At 35.0% G+C, this 25,915-nt stretch overlaps 1 protein-coding gene and 1 long non-coding RNA gene across 2 annotated transcripts in view; one reads left to right on the top strand and one right to left on the bottom strand.

The window, feature by feature from the left end:
- The window catches only part of ROBO2 (roundabout guidance receptor 2), an 872,799-nt gene that overhangs the window by 352,155 nt on the left and 494,729 nt on the right, over window positions 1-25,915 (bottom strand). The window lies entirely within an intron of this gene.
- On the top strand, window positions 9,581-14,957 carry LOC128072682 (uncharacterized). Its single transcript, XR_008202401.1, has 2 exons — window positions 9,581-10,264; window positions 12,441-14,957. It is a non-coding gene; the product is annotated as an uncharacterized LOC128072682 (long non-coding RNA).

Raw genomic sequence — 25,915 nt, forward strand, 5'->3', positions numbered from 1 at the left:
TGCTTGTTCATAATTTGTGGACAAGCTTTAGAATCCCATTTTAAAAGTACAAATAAATTAAGAAATTAAATAAAAAATAAGACTCAATCTAAAAGCAAGTCAGATTTAGTTTATTAATCATGCACTCCCAGAACCTTACTTTTATGACATATATCACATAAAATGATCTCGAAAGGATGACACACCTTATCAAAAGCCTGTTAATCAACAAGATACTACTAGTGTAGATACAAACATCTAGAAACACAGATACTGCCAGCCTAACAACTTCATAACTGAAGTCTCACCAGCTGCAAATCCATAGCGTGCTGTTCTAATTACATGTTAAACCTTTCATTTTGATTTGCGCGCATATCGTGTCTCATATATAAATACTGAACTTACAAAATCAACCTGAATGCCATCACTTACAAACTGGATTTCAATTTCTGCTTATATATCTATAACATCGCAGTTATACATGCACGCATACAAAAGCAATTTAAAACTTTTAGTCTGTATTATACTTTATACTCTTTGGAAAAAGCAAGCGTATAATCAATGAATATACAGATGTTATTAAGAAATATATAGGAAAGTTAGGCTAAACATGTTATCGTACCAAAGAAGAATGGATCGAAAGCTTACCCTTATCCTGGGCTTGCTGAGAAGACTCCAAGAGAAGCAATCGCCAAAAAGAGAACCTTCTCTACTGGTAGCCAGCTCTTAAATAGGTCTAGGAGAGGTGGAACCAGACTCCACCCCTTCCAGTAGCACAGGTGAATTGCCTTCATCTGTGCTCCCAGGGCTGACTCATTGCTTGCCTCAGGTGATCAATCAGAGGTTCAGGCTGTGATTCAGCAGTTCCCATACAGAAAGTATAGCACAAATGTTAAGCACCTGAATGATAATCCTTACTTTCTTGAAATAACATAGTCTCCTTATGCATTACCTTGAATATTTGAAAGAATGTCTTTGTTATTTCAAGGGGCTTATTCTGGTTGCTATCAATCTACCAGGCATCAAGGTAAACTGAAGAAAACGTTATTAAATCTAAACAGGAGTATCTACATAGCTAAAATTGCTTTTAAAACTGTTTTAAGTTAAATCAATAAAACTTGCCTATTTATGTAAGGCCTCTATAGGTCCCTACACAGCAATATCCACAATAGTGAAAAGAGATATAGACATAATAGTAAAGAATCAAAATTTAAGAGATATAGACATAATAGTAAAGAATCAAAATTAAGCATATCAACTTCTTTGGCACTTTGAGTTTAACATTCTTCAAGTGTTACTTAATGAGGTTATTCCCACTTATAACCTTAAATTATTAAATAAAAATATCTGCCCTTAAGTTTTTGATTAAACTGCCTATGAAAGCTGAAAATCCTCACATCATTAGATCACATGCAGGTTTCCTCAGAGTTCACCCCATCAGTTACATGAAAACTAGAAAGAAACCTTGCTTTTCTCCAGCTTAAAAACAGATACCTCCTTATTAAATTCACCTGCATCAGCAAGCAGTGATATATTAAAGTATATATAATTGAGTTATTATCAATATCAGCTTATACATAAGTAGGCACCAGTTTCCTAACAGCAACATAGCCTGTAGCTTGCAATACAGAACTAAGTCTCTCAGGTGTGAGTGGCAGAGAGGAGGGAAAAAGCTGAATGAAAAATCTGTCTCTTCAGTTTCCTCTAACTCATAAGTAAACTTGCAACCACACCACAAAATGACTAATGTCTCTCTACTTTAACCAGCTCAGCCCTTGGATATGTCAATACACTTTACTGGTCACAGCCTGTTCTACAGTGAAACAGAAAGGTAAGAGTGAGTCAACACATTATTTATGATACAGTGCTGTAATAGAGAATGACAGCTCAGAAAGAGGTGCTGCTAAACACACAAATATATGACATGTATTTCAGATGTTAGATGTTTCCAACATCTGTTCTCTTCAAAATGCAAATGGCTTGTCAACAAACTCTTTTAAAGCCTTGTCTGTAAAGTTTACATGACCTTTAAACTGTGAAGAGCTTCTGAAAAAGTTAAATTTTCACATGGGGAAACATTCCTGCTTTTTAATTAGTTCTCAGTCAAGACACACAATACTGACATTATGTCCAGAATTCACTTTCCACTAAATGCAAGTGAACATTATAAGTGAAGACAGTTTACAACGTCATCCTACTTTATCAGTCCATATCACAATAATCACTTTCAATGTAAACTTATGCTGTGATATTTAAACAAAAACAATTCACAATAAATAATAATACAGCAGATAGCTTTGTGGACATTCACTGAAACTGTCTAACTATATGGTGTTTTAAAATGATTTTGTTTTTATTAAAAAAAAATATTACAGAATCACCACCAAGGTTGGAAAAGACCTACAAGATCATCCAGTCCAACCATCCACCAATCACCAATAGTTCTCACTAAACTGTATCCCTCAACGCAAAATCCAAACGTTCCTTGAACACCTCCAGGGTCGGTGACTCCACCACCTCCCTCGGAAGGAGGAATAGAAATTCTCCCCATTCAAATTATTTTTTTTAAGTCTATAAAGCCACCAGAATATAAGATGATGCAGTAGAACTGAATAAGTCTTACTACTATCTGATTCCAACAGGGGGTGATTTTGCAAAAATGTTCTACACATACATAAAAAGTCCTTTAATTTGGTATTATTGGTAACATACACATAGCAAAAAGCAATATTACTAAAAAGAAAAAAAATAAGTCAAAATAGGGCTTTCTCCCACAAAGTTTTCATGCTTGTGGTTCAGAAGGAAAAAAAAAAAAAAAAGAGAATTTTCTCAGGTAGCAAGTCCTATGAGGCTTTCACACACCAGACTCTCCCAGTGCCACCATGGCTACTACAAAGCATGAGAGATGAGTCAGCATTCACTCCTTTCTACATGGTACTAAGCAAATACCAACTACATGCAAGACTTAAGAACAATACAAACAACACAAAAAACATTAAAACACAATGGTCTGAAAAGTAGGAAATGAAAAGTTCCTTTCTATCTTTGTCTTCATGTAAAATTTTGTTACATGAGAAAGCTGTAGTAAATATACTAAAGGTACTACTGAAATACAAGCAAAGTCTCTCAGAAGTATCAAGGTACTTGTTCGTGAAGTGGTATCTTCTCAGACCTGCTGGAAAAATCATGTGATCTATTTAGAGAAAATCCTTTGCTTTCTGGATGCAGTATCATATTGTCTTATATGCAACTGCAAGGCACACATCCCGAGGGAATAGAATAGCCCAAGCATAAAGCAGAAGGAAGTCAATGAACTTGACTCGAGCTGTGAGTCTGACTATCTACTTGCACTCTTAAGATAGCTGAGTTTCTACAGTCACTTGCTGAGATGGCACAACTGGCACCTACTTTACCTGCTGCCTACAAGACTATTCTAAAGGCAACCTAGTGCAGCCAAGCAATGGGCCATATACACTCTTCCTATTTTGAATGCACAAATAGAAAACAACAGTTTACAGATCACAGAAGAATGACTTGAGTTGGAAGACATCTTAAAGATCATCTAATTCCAACTTCCCTGCTACGGGTGGGGTTGCCATTCACTAGATCAGGCTGCCAAGATCCAATATCAGGCACCATCCAACCTGGCCATGAACACCTCCAAGGATGGGCACCCACAATCTCTCTGGGCAACCTGCTCCAATGCCTCCCCACCCTCTGAGTAAATAATTTACTTCAAACATTTAACCTAAATCTCCTCTCTTATAGTTTAAAACCATTCATTCTCCTATCACTGTCTGCCCATGTAGAAATTCCATTTCCTTCCTGTTTATAGGCCCCATTTAAGGTGAAAGGTAGTAATGAGGCTTCCCCAGAGCCTTCTCTTCTCCAGGGTGAACAAGACCAACTTGTCTTTCTTCAGAGGAGTGCTGCTCAGATAATCTCTGTGACCCTCCTCTAGACCCACTCCAAGAGCTCCAAGTCTTTCTTGTGCTGAGGGCTCCACAACTGGACATGCTACTATAGATGTACCTCATGAGGGGAGAGCAGTGAAGGTAATCTAAATCTACTCTCTTTTAGTTTAAAACCTTATGTTACCAATACACACCCAGTAAAGAGTCTCTCCCTGTCTTTCTTGCAGAGCTTTCTTTAGGTACTGGAAAGCTATTTGGATCGGAAGGAACTTAAAGATGATCTAGTTCCAACCTAGCACGGGCAGAGTTGCCACCCACTAGATCAGGCTGACGAGGGCCCCATCCAATCCAGTCTTGAAACCCCCGGGGATGGGGCATCCAAAGCTTCTCTAGGCAACCTACTCCAGAGCATCACCACCCTAAAAACACATAGTCTTGTTCTTCTTCTTTCTCTTCTGGTAGGCTTTATCCTATACAGTAGATTGCAGAGCAGTTTTTCTTTTCACATTCCACTTCTTTCCATGAAGCACACTAGAACAACATTACTCAGCTCTCCACATTTAAAACTAGATGCTTTCGAAAGCTTGAGGGCTTTTGCACCCAATTTCCATTTTGAAATTAGGTATTCTCCATATTTCTCCCTCAGCTGTTCTAAAAGTCCCACCTCAAGACTGCTGTGTGCTAATTCTAATTACTTTTTTGGCAGCAGATGAAGCAATTTTAGTCATCAGATTATAAAGAGAATCTAAGAGAAGTAAAACAGACAGTCTCATTCACTCTTTTGCCCTTTGCAAGTCACAAAATCTTCAATCATTTATATGTCTTGCACTTGCCGCTTTTGTGAAATATAAACAGATGGGTTCCAAATGATTTTTCACAGAAATGGGACTTTCATTTTCCAAACTGAGTACTTGCAATATATTCTTTAGAATGCTGCTCCTGAGGGTTTGAAAAAATAAAATTTAAAGAAGGAGCTTGATAGATACTCCTTTATCTTACTCAAATCCCAACTCACTAGTTCCCAATTGCCCCCCCCCCAGACATATCTAAACAGTTCTTCTTCTGTAATGTAATCTTTTATTATTATTATTATTATTTTATAAATACAAATGCTGTGAAAAAGTAATATATATTATATATGTTGCATAATGCAATATATTTTTCAGCAGAATATTTTAGGAGTTTTCTGTGTTTGTTTAAGCATTATTTGTACTTATGATACTATATAAATTTATAAAAGCACCTGTGATAATACAGCCAATGAGAGTAGAGGTAAGGAATACCTATTTTAAATTTCAAAATAACCAAGAAACACAGGACAAGGAACAAAATTTGTACAGTACTCCATGTTGGAACAGAACACAGAGCACTGTACAGTTCTGATTCTTAAGTAGATCTGCTGGTTTTACACAGCATAAGCATAGAAACTTAATAGTAAAAGTTAAACTTACTATCTATCATGACAAGACATTTCACCGCAGAGTAGCAAGAGCTACCATCAAGTCTCAGGAAAGGCTCTCGTCATCTTGTAGGATTTCCCTTGACTTCAGGACATCTTATTTTGAGATGTAAGCAATTACAAAGATGAGTAACAAGGAGTCTTGACTTCATTGCCAATGAACAGATGTTGGTTGGTTGTCTATTTTACTTAATTTTTTTGGGGGGCAGGTGTGGCTAGTGCTGACTGTTGTTTAGTTTTTTTTAAGACCTCTAAAAAACAATGACAACATATGGCATCACTATATACACAGAGATTTACTGACAGTAAAACACACATTATGAACTCTTCTAGCAATTATTTATTAAGTTATATACTTTTCCAGCTATGTATTACAAAGAAATAATTCCGTGAAATAGAATGATGACAACAGGCCACTAGTTTTTGACACTGGATGATAGTTTTCAAACTATGGTCGAAGAGATTTGCTGAAACTCACAGAATAACTGCAAAAGGGAACATAAGCTGTTAGAACAGTGATCCATCATTCAAAATCGCTTAGTAACATTTTTAGTTAATAATCCATATTTTGAATGGTGATTTGATGTGCTATACAGGAAGATTTTCATCTTCTCTGTTTGTTGCATTGTTAAAGATTCATCTGTAATACTTCGGAAAAAAATATCATCTGCAGGAATAGGATTTAATTTTAATGTAAGAGTATTTAATAACTCAGTGTTTTCCTTTCAGATTGCTAACTAGACGTTATCATAAGGGGAAGTTAAGAGGAACACAGGAAAAAACATTCCATTTCATAAAGCCAATGTATGTTTCTTTGCATATCACTCAATAACTATGTTTTAAGTAAAAAAAAAAAAAAAAAAAAAAGACAAAAACATATTGTTATCATTTTTTTAAAAATTAACAGAAGTAAGAATAAATATATTTTGACTCTTGTATTACGTATTCTTAGAGCTCAGAGACCTGTTCAGTAGCAACAGAATAAATACAACAAACCAATTTACCGCTATAAAGCTATGTTGCTTCAATCTACTGCAAATTTGATGTCTCCTAGAAGTATATTACTAAGTATAGCATATTACTGTGTATAAATTCCCTCATACAGAAAATTGGTCAGTCAATTATTTATTTAGAACAGATATTAACTCCTAAATCAACTATCTAATTAATTTTCCATTAATGCTTTTCCAATATATGCCAACACTACAAAAAAACCTGGTTCAATTTTAGCTGAAGTTATCCTTTTAAAGTACTTTTTTATTTCCTTAATGACCTGAATAATTGAAGTTTAGTCTCTACAAAGCAAAACATACATTCAATGGTTCTATTATTCTGTTCTGTGATTCTAGGATTATATTCATGCCCATGACTATAACTATAGTAGTATCCTATGAATGAAAAATACTTGAGAAAGTGTTCATATAAGTTAACACACACAATTACAACTTTTATATATATAAATAATAATAAAATAATAATAAAATAATCTTTTTTATTGAAGATGTACAAAGATAGACATTGAAGGCTTTGGAACAGAAAAATCTATCATTTTCATCTCCCTCAAACTTGAGAGACCAAAAAGGAAAGCTGTCCTTTGTCAAATATCCTTTCACCATGTGGGACTAATGAAGGAATGGAATATGTGAATGCAAAGAAAACTGTAAACCTTCTGTAAAGACGATTGAATACCTGACAACTCGTTCAATGACTATAATGACATTTGTGCCTTTGGTACTACAACTAAAGTACTGTATTTCCTAAACTAGAAATATTTCTTAAAACAGAGAATTGGATAAACTTTGATGGTGTTCCTTTCATGCGATTATTCACTCGATTAATGTTCAGTAGTACACACAGTTTTGTTTGAAGTCTGACACAAATACTTTGGATAAGTACTGCTTGTGGCAAAAAGGATTTTGGTGGAGATGGAAATGTCACTCCAGATTTCTCTAAAATGATACAGTGACTTCCTCACTTTCTCACTTTGGCATGACAATCATTTGTTATCACAACTAAGATCATAGATGTTGTACCTCACAAATAGACTAGTCAAATTTATGAGTCTCTTGAAACCATGAGGTTTAGTCTAGCTTTAAAAAAAAAAAAAGAATTAATAGAGCTTGAAAATTGACCTTTTGATCTTTCATGTCTTTCATAGTTTCATTTGCTTAAATAATCTTGCTGCTGATAAGCACAAGTCTTTATTGCAGGGCAGCCATGATTGACTCAGTCAACTTCGTTCTGTGAGGTCTTTGAATGCTAGCTTCAATTTCCATATCACATTTTCAGATGGAATGGACAAGTATCAGCCTCTGGGTTGAAAAAGCTTGAAAGTCCATATCCATAAGAAAAAACAAACCAGAACTTTCCTATTTTCTATTTTTCAAACAAAATTTACTAAATAATTTAAGATGAGCCTGCTATCATTGAGATAAAAATAAAAATTCATTAACTTAAAAAAGGGTTTCAGTCAAATCCAAAACAGAGCAAGTACTTAGATTAGAAAAGTGATTTAGAACACACATCCCTCCCTTGATTTTCAGATTTTTTTTACAAGATGTACTTAGTAAAAATGAAGACAGTAGCTGCACGATGCTTCTAACAAACTAATCTACTTCATAATACAATTTAAAAATTAGACCTAGAGCAACAAAAGCAGAAAGATCTTTAATGTCTTACTTTTTATTATTGAGCAAAATAGCAACTTTATCCACAGCTAAGCTGTTTAAAATTCACCATACCTGAAATGATACATTCTGATAAAATAATATGGAATAACAGCCACTTCTTTGTTTTGTTTGAATTTTACTTATTCCAATAACCTTAATGTAGTTTCTATTTGAGATATGAAGGTAGTCCAACATTACAGAAGCTGAATGATGTTCCTCATTATCATTAGTAAGTTAAAGTCAGAGTTAAAGTGAAATGAACAGTACGTACTATTCCTAGTATGTTATTGTACAGATTTGTACCAAAGAAATTAAGACTGGTATAAATTAAGTAGAAATGAAAATTCATGTGTGTAAGCACCAGAATTAAAAAAAAAAAAAAAAAAAAAAAAAGCAAAGCAAAGCAAAACAACTGTTTGAAAAGAGAGACTTATATTGATAACAAGGGATCTTTTATGCAGGATACTTCTCCCAGGAATAAAATTAAGGTATATGATGTTTACGTTAAGACTATAGATCTGTCCAAAGACCAGTTTCATGTCAGTCAAGAGGAACTGGCATTCCCTGTCTTGTGTCATGCGCAAGTGCTCATAATCAGACTACTTAGACACAAACATCTTGCCTCTTTTAAGTATGCAGCTTTGAAGTGCAAATGCATAACAATAACTTCCTTAAATATTTGATAAGTGTCAGCTTTCCCCTTTCACACCATCTTGCACTGAGTTTAATGAAACTAGCTTTCTTACATTATCTTAATGTATACTTCAGAAATACCCTGAAAGCCATGTGTGAAAGTAACCGAATCAGTTACACCCCAAAAGCTTTCCAAATGATAAGTCCCTTTTGTAATTAAGCTACACTAGAGAGAAAAATTGATTAAATGCCTATCTCACTCCATTTGGTTTAGACTCCAATCATTTAGTTCACCAATACAGTACTGACACTGCTTTCACATTCATTTATTGGAAAGCTGGCTCATCTTTATGTACATTATCATTAATTCTCTTTTCCAGTTTAGATAGTTGACTCTAAAAATAGTTACCTTCAGAAAAGCATATTGACAAGCATGTGTTCAAATGTGCTACAGAGATCTTGGGGAAAAAAAAATATCATCAGTATTCTCAAATGCTTTAAATTACTACAAATTTGCTAGACACATATATAAAGAAGTAACCTAAGTTATACAGTAAGGTAGACATTGCTACAAAATCCTAAACCGAGACTGCAGTGGGGTGAATGTTTTACTTAGAACAAATGAAAGTTTAAAACTTGTACATATATTCTGTATAGTGACTAAATACAGACATTTTATAAAATGGAATCTGCCTACGGGGAATAAATCTGAATAGCTAAAAGCATTGTTTTCTTACAAAATAATAATACAAAAAGTCATCCTAGCCTAGAATTTTTTAAATAATTTTGTCAGAAGCACAGCAAAGAATCTGGTACATTGTATACACTTTCTGAAGTAGCAAACATCCCAAGCCTCAAAGAAAGTTCTTATTCACGCAGATTTAATGCATTCGTTATATTAATAATGGTCCAAAGGGTACCTCGTCCTAATTGCTCAGCAAGAACCTGACACAGAAAGAAATCAGAAATAACAGTCAAAATGATGAATGAAAAGATATGTATACAAAAAGCATGAAACTATTTCTTGCCAGTGAAGTTCTTGCACTGAGTACGACTGTCAAGGCTACTGATTTCACTGTTTATGGACACAGAATTCCATCATAAGTGGCAAGCATATTACAGGTTTTTTGCTGTGAACTAGGAGTCCCATAGCATGTGGAAAAGATTCAGTATTCAAAGGGAAGTCACCTGTAGCTCATTAGCAAATTCATTGAATTCTGAAGCCAACACTCATGAAAAACATCTTGTGCTCATTCTTGGGATAATTTTGTTATCCTTATTATTATTATTATTTATATACAGAATGCATCTGGCAGCATCTCTTTCAATTTTGAATGCAGAATCTACCAAATACAAGTGCAAGCAACCATTAAAGAAGCGTTTCTGTGACTAATAGGTATTAATGTCTTAAAAATCTTAAAAATTGCATGATGCCTGCTCCAAAAGTAATGTGTCAAATTTTTTATATTGGCCCATGAGGTCAGAGGTGGATGCTGGTTGATGTGGCAGTAGAAGTTGAATCTTCCCATTACGTTTTTTTGCCATATAACAGATGGTAGCAGAGCCTCTAACAAAAAGGCATCTGACATAGAAGGGGGGATGAAACAAAGGTAAGTCACTGAATTATTCAATCTGGAAAAAATGGTGCCCACTGACATTCACTACTGTTTGCTGAATGTTGATGGAGACCAAACAGTGGACATGAGCACAATGAGATGGTGGTGATGCATTTCAGCAGTGGTGACAGCGACAGTAGGTCACATCTGCTGATGCAGATTTCTACAAGCACAGCATGCAGTCTCTGGTTTATCACTGGCAGAAACACATAGTTAATGGTGGTGACTATAATGAAAATAGAGTTTTGTAGCTGAGAATTTGCTCTATCAAATAATGTTATTGTGATTTTTGCATCTGTTGCAGTTTCCATAGAATTAAATAGGAGGCATTATTTTCAGAGCATCCTACGTCATTTCAACATTGACTAAGATCAACTAACTTCAATCTCAAGTGGATTTTAAATACACCAAAAAATCCATATGAAATAATTTTTAATGCTGGAAATAGCCACAGGGATACACCCTAGGGTGCTACAGAAAGAAACTGTATTCCTTAGCTACACATACTTTGGAAAATCAGGCAAATAAAGATAACTTCTCCATGGGCAACATCCCCAAAATATTGATATATTCTTTAGCTCGACTGATAGACAATATGCTGGTAGGTAATATGATAAGCACAGTAAGCTAGAGAGCCACTAAGGATTTAAACTTCTGTTACTTAAAAAAAAAAGAAATCAAATTCTTAAATAGGAATATGTTAGACATGCGGGGTTTATTTTGGTGTAATTTAGTCCATGTATTTTATATTATACTCTTTCACTATTAATTTACTGAATGACTTAGGAACTTAGGAAAAAACTATGAGTTTTTAGCACAAATCTTTTTGGGGCTACAGGCTTATGTCATCCCTGGATATGTAACATAATACTCTGAACTGTCAGGCACAAGCCTATAGAAATAACATTAAATTTTTCATCTCCCCAGAAAAGTTGTACACTGCCCACTTGGATGTACATTAACTGTATTCACATTATGAATCGAAAAAGCAGTTAATATTGTGTATTAATGTTGTCTTCACCTTCCAGATACGTGTTGAAACACAAAAAAGGTAGAGGCTTGCTCAGAGTCAGGGGGATAGCTGACAGAGTGAGAAACCGCTACAAGCTTCTACCCAGCCCAACACAACACACATTCATGAATATGCTGACAAAAACTGGAAATTTGAACTTTTAGAAAAGGAGTTGATTTACTCTCTGATCTTTTCAAGGTGGAGGCAAGCCTGAATATCGGAATAAAGAAAAACCAATAGCCCATAACATGTTTGTCTCTTTAATTAAAATAAACTAACCATGTGTTCTTCTTTTGACTAAAAGTCTCCAGAAAACAGCTCATAGCAGCTCAGATTAAATTTTTAAATATTGCCTTTAAAGAAACAACAAAGAGGAAGCATAAAAAAAAAGTCTGCAGAGCAAATGTAAACAGACACATTGTTCTAAGACTGCTGTGCTATTAGCTACTCTTGTTAAAATGTTAATGAGTAGCCTGCCATGGGATTGCTGAATTGTAGTTTACTTCTGAACAGGTCAGCATTTTACTGTTTCTTACCCCTCTGGCCCCATTTTACAGTTCTTTCTTGAATAGCTGAAACTCTGTGAATGAATACTACTTCTTTGAAGTGAAATACAATAAGCTAGCACAGAGATGTACGTGTAAGTATCAGAAAGTGGAAACAGAATATACATTTTTACACTGAATATCAAAATTAGAGTTTTTGAGGAGAATTAATTTAAGCACATCAGAAAGAAAACAAAATAGCCATCCAAAATGCCTGATTAGTCTTGAGATTCCAATCATGAATCTTTTAAAAAAATTTCTTCTGTAAGAGCGGTCAGGTTAGGTTCTTACTTTGCTACCAAGCATTATTAGCAAAATATTCAAGTACTTTACTCCCACTCCCCCGCAGCATTCTAAAAACAGTGACATCCAGATGTGGCCTTGAATGTTATTGAGGTACACAGTGAGAGGTACATCCTAATAACAAAATTATGATAATACAATTTGATTATAGCGGGGAAAAATAAGAATAATAATACTGAAACTCAATTACCTGGGCAGCTCTAACTGGGAACTATTGTAATTTGGTAGCATATGCTCCTAAATCATATTAAGTATACATATATATAATGTGGTAAACTAACTAAGATTTCTTGAAGTATTTTCTTTACAGATAATTTCTTTTTCTTAAAAGTCCACAGCTGCTGTTACTTATCTATGTTGCAGTGTCTTGCAATGGACTGCATCCTTAGCAGATGATCAGCATTGTATCTGAGAACCCATGGAAGAAGCCCAATGCATCCTTCCAAAGAGAGAGGTTTCTAAAATGCCAAGTGTGTACATCAGCAACAAACAGACAAACACTTCAGCTTTTCTTTGTCAAAAAATGTGCAAAAAAATACACCCAGAAGGTAAAAAAAAAGTGTAAAACTAGTTTCTAAACCCCATTCAAATCACTGTTTATTGTTTTTCAATTATTATCTAAGAAGAAAATTCAAAAATAAATGACTTCCTACCAAGATTTTTAAAGTTCAATCATTCTCACATTTGTGAACATACATATGTGTGTTTGTATAGATGTACATATAGAAAGTGGATATTAACTTGTTTCTTTCTTCCTTTTCATATTTTAGTCTTCAAAATTTTCTTTTGTTCTCAATGCAAATGGTCATTGGTTCATCTTCTCTCACCCAGGACAGTTATGTCACATCACTTGACTAATAAGCATGCATTTGCCACTAAAAGACATTTTAACTGAGAGCTGTCACATCCATCATCTCCACTCGGGCTGGTTAAAATTTTTATCTGCCTTCTTGAATTAATTTCAGCTTGCCTGAGCCCAGCAGGGGACTTTAGAGTGGTTTAGTTAAATTCTTCATTTCAAAAAAGCATTTAGAGTCCTTCTATTTAGATTTTTCTCTTGCATCTAATTTTTGTTTCACATTACTGAAACAAAGAGGTAATTATACATCCATTGAAGGGGGGGGGGGGAGGAGAAACAGGGCTTGGGGGAGGAAGCAGACAGATGAGAGAGAAAAAAAAAATTATACAATTTTGACATTTTTCCTGGGAAAGCACTTTCTCTTTGCTGTTTTTCATATGGTTCTCTGTTATTTCTCAAATTATCTATAACCATAGTTAGAAGTGTTTAAGCTAAAATGAAAACGTACACAAAATGTAAAGTAAAAATGAGAAAACATGAGTTGACAGTCGAAACAAGATGAGAAGGGGAGAAAGATGTTAGAAATGAAAGATCTGTCACCAAAATATACAGATCATGTCTGTTACAAAGCTGAATGAAACCAAGCCTATAAACTATCCTCCTTAAAGCACTCTTTCAACATTTTTTTTTTCAGGCAGTAAACACATAGGTGATGAAATTCAAGCTGTGAAGAGGATAAGAGGGATGTTAGAAGCTGAGTAACTGTAGTAAAGGGCCTCAATCCACATGGATGTATAAACCTTGTGGCTAGTATTGGTCTCGTGATAAATTTTCTGTCTTTCATTAGAGGCCATCAAAGTATTTCTGTATATTTTGAACATATTAATGCATATTAGAAATGCTCAATAAGCACAGGAAAAGTAATCCAAAAACATTATAGCTAATCTATGCTAAAATACTACTATCCATCTGTACATAAATATTCACAAAATGTGTAAAATTCAAAGTATCCAACTGTACCATCATAACTTGAAACATGATTTTGTCTTTGAACTCTTAAACGTATTACCTTTCATAATTCTGTTCCTAAAGCAAGGGAACAAATAGGACAGGGACATAGGGATGCTTCTCCAATTCTGAAACCTATTGAATGTGAACTGTATTTAGGCTCGAGGAGACTCTTCATAAATAACCTCTCTGCAACAGTTCCTGCAGTCTGTGTCATATCAGTAATACCCAAGAAAACATACATAAAGGCCTCTACTAACTATTTTACTATCTACAGATCTATTGTGAAGATGGCATGTTAGCTCTGGAAATTTTAAACCTGTCAGGATTTAGAAGTTGTATGAACAAGGGAACTAAGTGGTATTGCATGTCCCACTAGGAAGGGATGAGTTCCCACTGTTACCACTGAATTCAATGGAACTTCTGCACCTGCTGCTTAAGAGTTAATTACATTGCTTCTCCTTAGGTATAGAGTCAATTTGATCAAAAGTGCTTTAAAATAAAAAGCTTCTTCTAAAAAAGACATCACAGTAAAAGAATTAGCACGAGGAAACAACAACAAAAAAAAAAATTGTAAAAATTGTATTAAGTAATGATAGAAAAAATCTGAATATTTTTGAGCTCAAAAAAACAGTCAAATAAAAAAGAAATATTTTTAAGCTCTCAGGCCTTAAATTTATCAGTCTAAGCACCTGGCAACTTTGAAAATAGTATTATAAATATTTATTTAATTGTCATTAAAATCCATTGTTGAAATTAAATTAGTTGTGCAAGGATCTGAAGATGCATTGCCTTCTACCCAAATCCTGAAACTCTGTATGCAATTTTCAAAATGTTCAGTTGTTGAGTCTGTGTGAGGTACAGAAAGACAACAGCTCTACTGCTGGACAACAAGTATGAGGAAGATTCTTTCTGGAATTCATTACACATATTGAATTGCAAATGCTATTGTCCTTGCTATAGGACTGACCATATCTTTTCTAACATAGTTGAATGTGCAAAATAAACCAAAGGATTGTGTCTTGTTCTTCTTTTTATTTCCCCTTTTGTCAGATAATAGCTGTATGAGAAAAAGCACTGGAGGTGAAGCACACTGGAATAAGCATATTAGAAGCGCTGGCTCATTCATACCCATAAAAAACACAGGAAAATCTCCAGTGCAGTAGTGAATTACACAGAATAAATCCACCTCAATAAGCTAAATTTGTTCATTAAATTACTTTTTATAGCATCAAAATTTTACCTTATGAAAAGGTATTACAGGAACACTTCAAGTACTAATTTATTAGAATTAATTTGTTTTACAGTGTCTTCTCCATGCAAAAGAAGAAAACCTTCTTATCTTAGAGGAAAATAAAACATCCCATCTTCCTAAATTTATGTGAGTTCTCATGAAGATATAAAGATACTTCTGAAAGGCAGAGGAAAAAAGGAGTCATCAGTATAGTAGGTGTAATTAGATACGTATTTCGGAGAAAAATTCACTGACGTGGAGAGCAAGATTACCAACTCTCAGTTCAAATAATTTAGTAACTTTAAGTCCCACACATTCTTCTGTAGTTCTGAGTATCCATAGGTTCTTTCAGTAAGAACAAAATCACAGAAGTATCTTCAGACCCCAAAACCCACCTTCAAAGGAGAATCAATCACAAAGCTATTTAGATGCCTATCTCCCTCTGAGGGACTACATATCAATGACCTGAGTTTCAGCAACTTAAGTTCAGGGGCACTAACAGCACCTATATAAACATATGAATGATGTTGAAATGAAATCACTCAGGCATTTGCTCAATTATGGCAAAAATTACTTGATCTATCCACTACACAAGGCTATGTATTAGGTAATATTTTTTATTAAATTGCTTTATTTTATAGTATTTAGTTGTTTAACTCAAGAGCTGCAAGAATGTTCCTATCACCCTGCAGAAAATACTACCCTCAATTCAGTAAAACAGGATCATGAGCAACAGTAGCTAAATAAGACATTACTTGTATGTAATGTTTTGAGGCAAAGAATGATTTGTGCATCTTCTCCAACACATTTATGTAAGAGATTCTGTATGAGAAATATCTAACAAAAAAAAAAACTAAAAATCATTTGGTGAACAAGGTTAAATGAGACTCCTACTCACATGAATGAAAAGTCAAGAGAATCTTCACCAGTAACAATTGTGAGCATATGCCAGCAAGACTAAGCAGACTAATTAGATTTCCTAACAGATAACAGGCTAGATTCTGTCATCCTTACTCAGTCTGAATAGGACTTAAATCAACTCTTATCATGAATAAGGTTCTGCCCAAAAAAATGTACAGATTCTCCAATCACACTCAGAGGAGTGATCCTCTTCCCAATCTGAGATCAAAACTGAGAATTTAATTAAGAAAATTCAGATGCCTTTCCTCAGATAGTTTATTGACTAATATCCCATTATGAACTGTCCACAGCTATTAAAATTCCTAATTTTGTAGTACGCTGGTGGACTCTGCCAATATTTCTCTTGCCCTTGCATCCTTGCTGTGCCGTGGCTTCTCTGAGCATCGTAATGAAAAGTGCCTGACAGTGGCTTTGCCTTCTTTCTCCATCAGCTATTTGGATTCAAACATGCACAGCTCATGCATAAGCAAACAGGTGCAAGGGACGGGTCTGCCAAAGCCCATGCAAGCACGAGATACACATGTAGCTTGCTGATTGTGGTGTGCTACTGATAGAAGGCAACAAGGCCAGACAATAGGCAGGGTCAGTAGGTGGCTCTTTGATTTTCCAGGCTCTCCACAGAACAGCAGCAAGGGACTTTGCCTTTGGGGGGAAAAACGTTGCCTTGCCATGCAAAACATTAAAGCACAAGAGCTAGTAAACCAACAAGCAACTGAAACACAGTATCTGTTTAAGAAAACAGCTAAAGCAAAGAAGAATGTGTTTACCCACAAGCCTTGCTGTTTATTTGTGAAGAGATGATTAACTGTGAAAACTTTGTAATAAAACGAATAGCTCTGCAGGAATTATGTTTCCTACGTAAAATGCAACCTCCAGTACCTCCAGTAAAATACATAAATAGACTCTTCCACGTGAAAGAAATTCCAGCTACAGCCTTACCATCTTAATACTACCACATGCTCAAACTCATTTTAAAATGAAAGGTTGAGGAAAGGTTGAGAGAGCTGTGCTTGTTTAACTTGGAGAAGAGAAGGTCTCCAGGGAGACTTCATTGTGGCCTTCCAGTACTTCAAGGGAGCATATAAACAGGAGGGGGAATGGCTGTTTAAATGAGTGAATAGTGATAGGACAAGAGGGAGGAGAGTGGAAGTTTAGGTTAGATATTAGGAGAGTGGTGAAGCACTGGAACAGGTTGCCCAAGGAGGTTGTGGATGCCCCATCCCTGGAGGCATTCAAGGCCAGGCTGCATGTGGCTCTGGGCAGCCTGGTCTGGTGATTGGCGACCCAGCACACAGCAGGGAGCTTGAAACTAGATGATCATTGTTGTCCTCTTCAACCCAGGCCATTCTGTGATTCCATGATTATGACTAGATGCTGTAGTGAGCCAGCATTTCTCCATCTCCATTTGTAGGTGTTGTTATGCAGCAAGATGGCAACTTTTTTTTAGATTTAAGAAAAATAAAATCACACAACACAACTGATATGGTAATGCGGAAAATAAACTGAAACGCCCAAATTAAAGTTACCACAGAAACTAAAACCTCACCAGTTTCAGTGCAACAGCATCAATTTACAGCAGAGGGAAGTAATGCCTTCTCTCACAGATCTGCTTATTTTTCAGCTTATCTTAGTTTTTAAGTCACTTATTCAAAAAGAAATAGCTAGCTATTATTATGAATTTAAAAGTTACCAAACTCCATATGGTATCATAGAACATATTCACCTTATATCTCGAAAATGTTCATTTAAGACTGGAGATGTGGAGTTTAGAAAGAGGACATGCTTTTATTACGGCATCCAATTAACTTAAATAATTTGTTCTCAGAAATTGTAAAATCTAATCTGAATTAATTGAAACATTCAAAGTTTTAAAATACAAACATATGCTGTCACATGCCACATGCCAAGAAAGAGGGAAGGAGAGAGAGAGAGAGAGAGGGAGGGAGGGAGGAAGGAAGGGAGGAAGGGAGGAAGGGAGGAAGGGAGGAAGGAAGGGAGGAAGGGAGGAAGGGAGGAAGGAAGGGAGGAAGGGAGGAAGGGAGGAAGGGAGGAAGGGAGGAAGGGAGGAAGGGAGGAAGGGAGGAAGGAAGGAAGAGAGAGAGAGAGAGAGAGAATCTTCAAACTTTTACATATAATGTTGCAAAACCACCCATATTGCTGCATGCTTAGAATAGGCCAGCAAATTTGGCAGAATTTCTGAAAGTCAGATAGTCAGCGCTTAAATATCAAGACCTTTATTTTCCTTTAAGCAACCATATTCAGTAATTTTGCCTTTAGAGGGAGAAACACTTCTTTACCTGTTCAGCAATTCTCAGTTGACCTGCAACATGATCCCCTACATTAGCTGTTATATGGCCTTCTGAAAGGGCATGACAATAATATTAGAATGCAAGCCCAGGAGGTTTACTTTTGCTCCAATAACATTTTTAGTCCTTTCTCTCTCATGTTCAGAGTTTGTTCTATGTCTTAATTGGAATTCTTACATGTGAGCAGGAAAATTCTGACTAATTAATTAAAACTAATTAAAATTCTGACTGATTAATGGACATTTGTCCTAGCAAGGTAAGCTTACTTTATAAACCTCTTTCTAAAATGCTTTATCTAGACTAACCAAAATCTGGCCTTACACTTCAAACTCTTTTCAGCCAGATTTAAGTTTTTTAATTATGAAAGCAAATAGTATTTCATTTTCTATCTGCTTTTATGTTCATTTGGTAAACTATTAATATTTTAAGGACAAATACGTGTGGTAACCTCTGACGCTTTCGTACCATTACCTACACTCAAAAGCTAACAAGACATTAAAACAAGAACTATCAGAGATGTTACCACAGCTCATTTTTATCAGCATGCTATACATTAATACTAATAAATAAATACAACCCTCTCTCACAAATATCACTAGTATGAGTGTGTGTCTAATTTAAATATATTTGCCATAAGATTAAGGACCAAACTACAAAACCAATTGATATTTTTACCAGAGTTAAGTTTATAAACCTAAATAAAACTACAAATTTTTGTTTACAACTTCAGTAACCTACGTCTTACACAATAACCTCAAACCCTATTTATATTCATAACTTCTTTCTACCTCCATTTTCCTTCAAAAGCTAGAGGAAGTGACTATTTGATTTCTGCACTACACACATTGGAGACTGAATATAGATGGTTTGCAAGGCTTTAAATGAGGCTATTCTGTTAGTTTTACTGTAGATAAAAATATTTTCTTTGAGTTTGGTGATCTCAGGTTTCATACTGTGGAACAAGTATTTGTCATGAGATAAAACGTGACTTCAAATGCTTACCATTTTTGTCACAATGCAAAAACCAGTCCTAAGAACCAGTAAAAACAGGACTGAAACTGTATATGTGGTATACCTAAAAATCAGCAGGTTTGATATACAGTTTTCCATTGCCTTCTTCCACTGTCTTATATTGTCAAATTTTCTCCACAGATATCATGTAGAAATATTAATAAGCAGATCTGAGGTATCTAAAATATTCCCCAATTTTTACTCAGAAATAGCTACCAATCAAGCCAGGAAGCAGCTGATGAGTCTTCTGAAAGATTACTAAATTAACCATAACACCAAAAAGTTATTGAAACTAACTTTTGATATACATTTTCTACTTTTTTATTTATTTATTTATTATTTTAAGTTTTCATTACTAGTGTAATCTTCCATTACTTTCGGCCTACAACCATGCATGCAGAGAAAGTTCTATAGTTGTTTTCTTTTCAAAGAGAGAAAAAAAAAAAAAAAAAAAGCAAGGAGAGTCAAATTGACTGCTTTTACTTTTGATTTGTGATCTACTTAATCAGACATTGGATGAAGCTAATCCCTTTCTTGTTTTTAATTAGCTTAATTAGATCAGCAAGCCATCAGAAACAGTACGCAGGAACAGAACCAAGTAGTTCAGTAAGGACAACAAACGTATGACTCCATGAAGGACAATATCAGTCAGAGTGCAAGGCTTAATAGGCTCCCCTTAGTTTCTTCTGAAACTTTTCTAGCTGCACAATTTGCTTGCACATACTGAATTTGGATTACAGGGAAAATATGGCACCATTGGCGATATATAAGGATGAAGCATAAATGAACAATCTTTCAGGAAGCCTGCTTAGCCTGCCTCTAATTTATCATGGCTTACATCTCATGCCTGCCAGCAGAGCTGAATTCATATGTTATTGTCCCGAACCTGTCACTTTCTGGACTGCTTTTTAATCTTCCTCCTAGAATTACATTTAGAAAGGTCACTGCTATCCAATTAGAACCTTATCAAAGATGCACATGCAGGCTGGATTCATGCTTATCAAGAATGGGTCATAAATCCAGAAACTGCATATCACAAAGTACCATTACCATAATGAATAACTGACAAAAAAAGAAGTGTCAAAAATACCTGTGTATTGCCAAGCAAATGTTTGACTATTTCTCTGTATACTGAAGAGGTGAATGACTGAAAGGGTTATTAATAAGTACAGGAATTATGGAAATTGAAGACCATTAATTCCAGTAACACTTTATACTTTGGACAAAACCTGGTGTTATAAACATTTCTACAAACAGAGGTTTCCCTGCTCTTTTTCTTTAATTCCCCAAATCCGTATTTTCAAGATGATTCATGAGGACTGCTATCATTCATATAGTCACAGCTTTTTCCCCCACCTCTATTTCCACATCCTTGGAACTTACTAAGAAGGACACTTTTAGTTTTTTATCAATTAATTTAATGAAGATCAAAACTTACAAGAGGAATTTGCTTTAAATGTTCCAATTAAGGCACACATACATACACAAGACATACTGACATGTCTACATTTCTAATATCGATTGTTACAAAAGACATTTTCTCATGTATTACATTGCCACTTGAGAAACATTGTAGTGCATGATCTAGAAAAAAAAAAGAGTAATGACTTAGTAAATACAGCCTAGTCTCAGCTCCCAGAAGTACCAACAGACACAGCAGTTTGCACAGTAGAGTGCAAAGAAGGGTGTCTTAGTCAAGTTTGCATCACTGTTACAGTCTTGGACATGGTGGTAACATGTCAGAGACTCATTTTCCCTGCAGATGTTGAAGCAGCTCTCCCAGCTAAGGGGGAAGATTTAACCCAGATTAAGCTTCAGCCGGTGGATGCAGCCCTCCCACTGCTTAAGCGCTGCCCCATGGAGGAGCTTTGCTGTAAAATAGAGGATTTATGGGAGGAAGAGAGCAGGCTGCACAGCATTAGAGAAGATGAAAAGGAGAAAAGAAGGATCTTCTCTGGGACACAACACTTGAATATCCTTGGATTCCAACTGCAGAAAGTAAGTTTGGTAGTGCCCACCATCATTGCTAAGGCTGGACTAGATGGCCTCCAGAGGTCTGTTACAACTTAACCCATTTGCGAGGCTGGGAACTCTCTTCTGGATTAGGTATGTAGTTTACTTAACAGCACTCAAGCAAATGCCTTAACAAGGACTCGTTTTAAGTGCAGCATTTGCACTCTTCTGGAATACAAAGTCAATCTGGAAGTATATGCTGATTAGCCTGAACACCACTGTTCACTCCTGTAAACTGAAGAATGATTCACAAAATAATATACACATTGCTGGCAAAGGCAAGGAACTTGATCTGCTCCTTCCTTTAATGTTGTCCAGTTTTTATTTTCATTTGATCACGAGGACATAAATATTCTGTGTTTCATCTATTTCTTTCTTTCTTTTAAATGTTTGCAAGTGTATGTCAATCACAGCTTCATTCATTCAAATAAGAGAGTATCTGAAATGGCCTTGATTGGAAAGTAACCGACATAAATAAATTTAAAAAAAAAAAAAAAAGGCAAAGAAAAAAGACTTGAGAAAGATATCTACTGCTGCTTGCTGCTGCTATCATGAAGCAAGCTGCAAGGCTTTTTCAACCTTTCACTTACTTCGCTCACTTCACCTTCTCACTTGTTCTCACTTGGAGACTATCAGCTATAGGTTCTTACACCTACATTATATTATAACTTACAATAATAATTCATATTCATAAGATCTGTTTTAAATGAAGAAAGGAAGATTAAAAAAGAAAAAAGACAGTACTCAAGCATTAAGAAGCGCACAGTACCCTGGATTCCTTACTAGGTAGCCTGACTGACAGTCATCTCCATAAGTGCCAGTGTCCACAGCACAGGTGAAATGGAGGATCTCTTGGGCAGAGATGGTCTTTCTGTTTTGCCTTTATACTGTTTACATCATTCGGAAGCCATTTCTCTAGACCTCAGTGTAATATAAATCATAGTTAATACTAATAAAATTCAACTTTCAGCGGAGAGTAATGGATATCCTTATTGGTAATCGTAACAGAAAGGTCACAAATTACAAGGCACAGAGCAAGAATTACCTGATCATACCCAGAGATGTCTCTTCTGGGTCAAGGTCAGGGTGCACAAGAAGTACCGCAACATTTATTTTTTTCTGTCAACAATGTCCTGCTCCTGTGATAAACTAAGGACTCAAAGCTCCAGGTCACTTTTGAAGCCCTCACTGGTAATAAATTCTTCTTAATAGTACGCAGAACTCTGCTAGCAAACATGATTTACAGTAATGAGGATGCATGTACCATTTTTCCAGAATATACTGTCAGTTTATTTTACAGTAGCTTGTATTTACAGAGCACTTTACTAAAATAAACTAATTAATTATATCCTCAACTGTTTCTATTCAAAATTCTAATGAGATAGTAATCTTCATAAGCAATCATCAAATGTCCACTGAGACTACTATGCCTGACTTCCAATACCAGATGATCTCAGAGAAGGTAGCAAGCAAATGCAGCAGTCAGAAAGAAGGTCTGGTGATTCCCATCTCATTATGTTCCTCAATCATTCCTTCAAGTCCCATGTGTTAGGCACATGACTTAGCTGAATAGACTGAGGCATTACCTTCCTGAATTCATTATTTGAGGACCACCCATAGTAGTTTAGGATCACCAAATAGCATGCCGATTTGCGAATTCAATTTACATTACACACAAGGAAAAAAAGCTTTCAAATTTAAGGATATACTACAGCTCCTGCTTTTTGTAATCTATACAAATTACAATTCTTAGTGCTCATATGCATAAAGTTGTTTTCTGACATAAACACAAATTTTTACAAACTTTTTCCTAACACTACCTGTTGAAGCTCTTTCTAGTTAGCTACTACATTTCTGATGAAAGAAAAAAAAAACCCTACAAGATATTAGATTCAACAAGACCTACAATATAAAAACAGCATCAGGTGATAAGAGAACAACTAAAGACTAGTTTATACAAGATACATTATACTAGAATTTTCCTTCATTTTAGCTAACATTTTCAGAAAAAGTATTTAGTTAAATGAGGCATTGGTAATGCAATTATCTCTTTCCTATCATGTGCGTTTAATCATCCATTATTACAAAAATTCTAGCAAGCAAATCACATTTATTTTCTTTATATCAGAAAACTTTAACAGTCACATGATAAGAAAAGGAATATGTTGCACTTCACACAAAACAAAAGACTAATATATAAAAAGTAGGTGACAACTGAGGTCAAATATTGATTGGCATTTCTCCTAGAGGGACAATACCTTGATCTAGGGACAATCTGTATCCCTTAAGTAGTGTTCAGAGAGAGAGAGAGAGAGAGAGAATCCTGGATAAAATAAGAGCCTCTTCTTTATTACTCTAACAAGGGACTCCCAGTGCTCCTAACTACATTCCAGCATCTCTAAATCACATGAGCCAAAACAGCCCACAGAGGACCTGACCAACAATATTTTATAGGCCTTAAAGAAAAAAGGAGCTGGAAGGATTTATTTACATAGATAATCTTAGGGTCAAAATAGTAATTATTATTATTTTTTCAAGCAAATATTACTACTAAATTCATAAATACTATCAGTTAGAGCCATGAGAAAGACCATGAGTGCAGAACATTCGCCTTACTTTTTAAATGAGGGAACATTTTTTCATAGATGAATATTCCCATTTCTACTCCACAGTATGAGTTTTACATGCATTTAAAACAGACTCAGAGTAAATAGCACTGGCAAACTCTAGCAAACTGTCTCAGTTTTCTGATAGCAATCAAGAGCAGCACTGTATGTTCAAATAAAACATCAATAGGCAGCATGCTTCCAATCAAAGTGACACTTCACAGACAAGATTGCTTAAAAATATATATTTTTTAAAAGTGCAATCATTTAGAATAAAACTTTGAATATACTATTGAGAAAGATGCTGGTGACTGTAGCAATCACATTTCACCATATTATGTTCAATAAATTTTCATGGAAAATAAGTTATATAGGATGTGAAGAACCTGACCACATGCTATTTGCACTAGAAAATTAGCAGAAATTAAACATGGCACACGCTAAGTGGATTTGAAACTTGTAATTGATAAATCCAGAAAAAGAGATATCACTGGGGAATCATTGATGAAAAAGTGAGTTCCTAGTGGAGTACTTCTGACATTGGTTCACTCTTTCAAAACCGTTCAATATCTGTGTAAGTGATTGAGAAAAATATATAAGGTCACTACTAACCCAATTTTCAGACAGCATACATTACTGGATAATGAAGTGGTATGAAATCTATATGTATAAATATTGTTGGTAAACTGGGAACAATTCAACATTTATGGTAAGATTATATTTCAAAACAAAGAAGAAACCACAGTGACAGTATGGTGGAATGTATTCTACAGGAAATGAGAAATAATCATGAGAATAGAAATTCCTGATTTTATAGTGCAGATTAAGATTATTAAATTGATCTCTGGATCTAGCTGAATAGCAGTAAAGATGTATCTCCCATGTGTATCTGCCAATGATTAGAATAATCAAGCAATATTTTGCCCCAAATTAGTGACCACAATTTTGAAGAATATACTTCGAGTAATATGACAATCCAAAAAAAGGGACAACATGATAGGAAGTCTAGAAATCACAACTTAGAATACAATGCTTAAAATTTAACATGTTAGACCTACTAGAGAAAGGTATAAGTAGCAAATATTTATGCAAGTTGCAATATTTCAAAGTTTATTTCTTAGGGTGCCGTTCCCATTACTGGATGTCAGTATAACATGGCTAGAAGATGAGTCTATGAAAATTCAAGTTGCAAATAAAGCTAATGAATTGAGTAACAGTTTTTGAAATAGAGGTAAATTTATTTATTTATTTATGGCAAGTTGCTCAAACTATTTTGAATTTTAAAACTTACACAACTTTAATCTCTGTATCTTCCTTCCTTCAGAACCACCTTTGGATCCAAAAGCTGAGAGGATTACAGGCACTCCAAAACCACCAGACTGCCACCTAATCAGTGCTCAAAAGTGGTACTTACTACAAGATAGTACAGGGCAATTTGATTCCCATTTTATCACCACTCCACCTAGCTACTGAGTGAAAGTATGGAATAGCTGCAATATTTAAGACGTATCTCAGACATACCACATGGTGTGGGCAACAATTTTTTCTATTTTTTTATTTTTTTCCAAAATATTATTCAATATGTACAAGTTTCAAAAGATGTGAATTGAAACCTAAACACAACAGAACCAAAATTCGAGTATTAGTAGTTTTGCCTTTGAGACATCTCAATACTAAAACAAATCAGAAGGGGACTAGTTTCTTTCACTTGTAATCTTTTAAACATTACACAGGGATTCAATATTTGTTCATGATAACACAGAATAAGCCAGACCCAAAAAAAAAATCCATAAACATGTACCTTTTTAGACACAAATTATAGTAACTGACATGGAGGATGTCTAATTATGTGAGCATATTGATTTCGAAAAATTTTCCTTCATTTAC

The sequence above is a fragment of the Tympanuchus pallidicinctus genome, unplaced genomic scaffold, assembly GCF_026119805.1.
Source record: "Tympanuchus pallidicinctus isolate F22 unplaced genomic scaffold, pur_lepc_1.0 scaffold10, whole genome shotgun sequence".
Classification (NCBI taxonomy): Eukaryota; Metazoa; Chordata; class Aves; order Galliformes; family Phasianidae; genus Tympanuchus; species Tympanuchus pallidicinctus.